Below are 4,906 nucleotides of genomic sequence, written 5' to 3'. Positions count from 1 at the left end.
ACTACTTTTTTTCAACATACGACTGAAATATTTTGTGGTGTCAAAGTCAATATCACGTATAGGTACAGGCCTACATGTGTCAATATTGAGAAAATAAAGAATACTTCATACGATACGCACATTCTGCATGGATTTAAAGAGCGGAGTCGAGATATTTCGCTGGCTGAAGCGACTGCATGGTCAAAGGCATGTTCAACGAGTATCGCGAGTGGGATCAAGGGACGATACTCCCTAATTTTTACACAGACAGCCATCTACACAGAACCGTGAGAGAGAGAGAGAGAGAGAGAGAGAGAGAGAGAGAGAGAGAGAGAGAGAGAGAGAGAGAGAGAGAGAGAGAGAGGGAGAGAGAGAGAGAGGAGAGAGAGAGAGAGAGAGAGAGAGAGAGAGAGAGAGAGAGAGAGAGAGAGAGAGAGAGAGAGAGAGAGAGAGAGAGAGAGAGAGAGAGAGCAATCAAAACACAACCCAGTCACCTGGTAGTTCGAAAACTCAATCTGAAACTGACATCGATTGTCGAAGGCATGCCTGCGGTGCATAACTCTGGAAAAGTTGTCGTAGCTGGGAACCCGTTGAGATCCATTCCAACGCCAAACTGAAAAAATTATCAGAAGACTCACCATGAAGTCAAATCAAACGTTAGGTTTTCTCATTTGGTTATTTGCTTTGGCTTTAAGTGTATTGCTTCGATTGATAGCTGAATCTGCTTGCAACCGTGCTGTTCAAGACTGTTCGAACTGTCGTCTGCTAGACGGGCTTGTGTGAATCCGAGTCGAGTCAACTGCGGGGTTCAGCGACAAATGAGGGAGTGGCACCAAAATGAAAAGAAGAAGACGAAAAGAAGTTGGAGATACAGTTAAGATAATATGGGGAAGAGAAGAGGATGTGAGGTGTTAGATGTATCCAACCTTAGGTGTTCAAACTCAAGACCGGGACAAAGTAGAAAGCGATGTACCGCGACCGACTCTCAGTGCCGACATACAACTTCCAAGCTTTATTGCTTAAAGGTCCAGACCATGCTGTTTTAAAGGTTATTAGAACCACTAACCGATGACTGAAGGTTAGAGAAATGCACCTAAAGATTCCAAAAATGTAAAGAAATTCACCGATTCGTAGCTTTATCATTGTGATTTAATTAAAAACGTTCCGCCAAATTCGTCTGCTAAACGAGACTTCGAAATGGCCGCCAGTAGACGAGAACCGGCTGTGACGTCATCTAGTACCCGGAAACCGAAAGTTACAGCATCGAGCATCAACAACACGCCGAAGGAATGCGCACGGCTGCTGATAGCTATGAAGTATAGAAAAAAGGTTCAGGCATCAGTTGTCACCTTTTTCCGATGGGCTTACAACTTCTGCAGCAAGACTGATTAACTGCAAACGGCCAACACGATGTGTTGTGTTTCGCGACACTTTCTTCCAATGCGAACGCAGTTAAGCCGGCAAGAAAACCTGGCACACACAAAACAGCTGTTGCCTAACGCAGTTCCAGTTCCGACAATTGTTGACCACTCACAGGAGGTCAGAAACCGGATACCAATGTCATCAGAACGATCTGCTTTCACTAAACGCAGACGAAAGGAAGTGAGTACATGTATACTGAATGTGTTCTGTAAGGGATAGGGGTTCAGTGTCACTGGGCGTTTTTGTCAGACTGACAGTATTTGTAGTGGAATGGCATCTGTTCCTAATTTTAAGCACATGTGTTAAGATTACAGATTAAAACATATATCTGTTACTACATGTCCGTCCCCATGCACCCACCTTAAAGTTCCCTCTCTCTCTCCCTCTTTTACACTCACCTGGGTAATCGATGAGTCTCAGGTTTAATCAGTGTCCGTCCATATACACATAGACATTCACACAAACACACACACGTTGTTATAGTTGTTATCTTTTAATTCAGTGTTGTATTAAATGGATAAAGAAATCGTTAATACAGCAAGCTTGCATGAATAATTTGCTGTTGACAGTTGTCCTTTTTTTCAGATCAGGTTCTGTTATACAGTAATTATAATTAATACAAGTACAAATTCATGTTTGCAGTCATACTCATAGTGTGTGAGTGTGTGTGTGTGTGTGTGTGTGTGTGTGTGTGTGTGTGTGTGTGTGCGTATGTGTGTGTGTGTGAAAAGCACTTTGATACTTAAAACATCTGTGTTATTTGATTTTATTACAAAACTGCAGTCAGAATATTAAGCAGACCTATTCCAACAATACATTTTGATCAGCAGTAAATGTAATGTCAAATTATGAACAACAATCATGTGAGCAGATATATCTAACAGAAACAAATAGTCTAGCAAAATAATACAACCAAGTACATGTATGGACATCATCATCCACATAAAAAAAATGATTGTAGGAAGAGCACTCTGTGTTATTACCACTGCTTCAGTCAAACTGCCAGTTCAACGTTATCTCTGTGGGTTGTTTTTTTCTCTCAGAGTAACATGGGAAAAAAAACCTTTAAAAAACTTGCATGCTACAGAGCTGGATTGTTTCTAGTGATCATGCAGCATGATTTATCCGCATAGAAAACTACTGAAACACCTAAACAGAAATAACAATGTCTACAGAAAAAATCCACTGTTTGATTGCTGTCTGTAGTACTCCTCTTGCTAACAGTGGCATTAAAATAATTAAAACTAAGCTATGCTCTCTTGGGGGGGGGGGGAGTGCTCTAAGTACTTTTTGTGTCTACATAGGCAAAACAAAACTATGCAATGTTTCAGATTTCCTGACCCACCCTATGTTTTTCCTCCTTATCCTGGACTATTTTGGACTCTTACAAAAATGTACTTCAAAAATGACAAATCTTAATTTTGCAGGCTTACAAGGAAATTGACTCTTCTCTTACAACCAGAATACACCATGATTTCAAGCAAATAAAAAACTACATGCACCTGAGAAAAAAACACTTTAATTCAAGAAGTTAGACCTCCTAACCCCAGCTTTTCAATTCAATTCAATACGTTGTTGATGTTGATTATGGAGCTTAACGTCCTCCCAGGTAACTAGGGACCTATATTGGGACATGATTTTTTATACAATGTTAAAAGTGTAGGGTGTAATGGGGGGGGAGGGGGACTGCAGGGTGACGGGGTGTAGTCGCTAATAAATTTAAAGGTGCGTTTATTATCTAATATACCAGACATTTTGTTTTGGCTGGTGTACAGAATAACATCACATAAAATCGCACTCGCAAAACATACAAAACACATAAAATGTACACATCAGTACACACATAACCCAAACCACGCATATCCATACCAGCACCATCACACACATATCCACATACATACTCTAGTTTGTACATTATAAAAATAAATACATTATGATTAATATCATTACTAGTCAACTTAAATTCAGGCTCAAAATAGGTCTTAAGATGGATGTTATTTAGTGTAATGAAGAGATTATAAAAACCAAAAAAAGCTATGAGAAAGAAAGTATGAAAGAATTATGCCCATTCTCCAGTGAAAGTTCTGCTGATTGTGGTAACTTTTTTTTCTGTCTAAAACAGGCATCAGGTTAACTGAAGGAGCTGTTTGAGGGGGTGGTGATCCTAACACTGGCCTATGGCAACACTGGCCTATGGCAGCTACAACAAAGCTCTGCATACACAGCAAGACTACAATGCAACAGTGCCCAGACTTTGACTGCTACAGCTAGACCAGTTGACAAAGCTCAAGTTGTCACCAAGCAGGACGCCCCAACTGGCGACCAACTATATAGACTGAGGCTGCCTATCTCCAAATCTGACAAAGCAAGAATTGTTACGCAAGCTCCACATTTCTGTTTGCAGTTTAAGCCGACCTTAAGTATGCAATGGTTATGCACATCCCCCCCCACACACACACACACACACCCCGCAGTTGAGAGTTGTAATGTACCTTTTATTTATCTTACATATATTTGAAGCCTGTGTAGCTCTGTGACAGAAAGAGGTCTCTGATGGCAGTGACCAGACAGGCAGGAAGAACTTTCCTGTTCTTTCGGAAAGTCAGTGAGTGTGCAACTTGTCGGTATGTTCTGAACACATCAAAACATGTTCTTTAATTTAAGCTACATAATATCATGTGGATGCACTGATTGGGTGTAAATAATAACAGCAATTGGTACAGTCAATTCACTAAATGTGCAACAGAACCCTAATCATCAGACATTTTACAACAGCAAACTTCAACAGTCCTTTTACTTTCCTGAATGTCATTATTATTTATTAAAACATGCATCTAGAGCAACATACATATAAATCTTCTTTTATTAAAGTTCATCTGAAATTCAGGCTGCTTTCCCATGCAAAGTACAAATGCAAGTGTCCATAAACCAGGGTTTAGTACATGTAGTATGTGAGTGAGTTCTGATGAAAAAGTGATTGTGTTGTAATATTGGTTATTACTGAGTGTTGATGTTACAATGATTACATTATAAAAACAACAACAACAGAACAATGTGAAGAGCAAACTTCTTCTGTGGGCATGCAAGTGAGTTAATCTTGTGTGTGTGTGTGTGAAACTATATGTGCCTGAGTGTTACAAATTTAAATGACAACAGTTTAACAATCAAACAAATATAGGCACCTCAAAAAAAGTTGTACAAGGTATGTACACCTTCGTGGCTGGTGATGCATTCTTGCTCCCCTGCAAGTTTTCATTCTACAATGTACCTCAGGCTAGCTTCCTCTCTCTCTCAAATCTGCCCCTCCCACACAATACAACAGGTACAGTGGCCACTCTGACACGAGTCTCTGAAATAATCAAGAACAGTTAAAACTGCGATGAGCTGTTGTTCTTTTACTCGTGAATGCAATGCATGAACACTTAAACAATATCCCACTTATTCGCGAGTGCGTTGACAAGGCGAGAGTGAAAAAATAGCACAGACTCGAAAGCAGACGATAAGT

The 4,906-nt window shown here is 40.1% G+C and overlaps 1 long non-coding RNA gene across 1 annotated transcript; it reads left to right on the top strand.

Annotated features, from left to right (window-relative positions):
• Nucleotides 1-1,247: 1,247 nt before the first annotated feature.
• LOC138954470 (uncharacterized) lies at nt 1,248-4,037 on the top strand. Its single transcript, XR_011451850.1, has 2 exons — nt 1,248-1,581; nt 3,524-4,037. It is a non-coding gene; the product is annotated as an uncharacterized lncRNA (long non-coding RNA).
• Nucleotides 4,038-4,906: the final 869 nt, after the last annotated feature.

The sequence above is a fragment of the Littorina saxatilis genome, unplaced genomic scaffold, assembly GCF_037325665.1.
Source record: "Littorina saxatilis isolate snail1 unplaced genomic scaffold, US_GU_Lsax_2.0 scaffold_942, whole genome shotgun sequence".
Classification (NCBI taxonomy): domain Eukaryota; kingdom Metazoa; phylum Mollusca; class Gastropoda; order Littorinimorpha; family Littorinidae; genus Littorina; species Littorina saxatilis.
The sequence above is the reverse complement of the archived record's forward strand: the minus strand, read 5'-3'. Positions and strand labels throughout refer to the sequence as shown.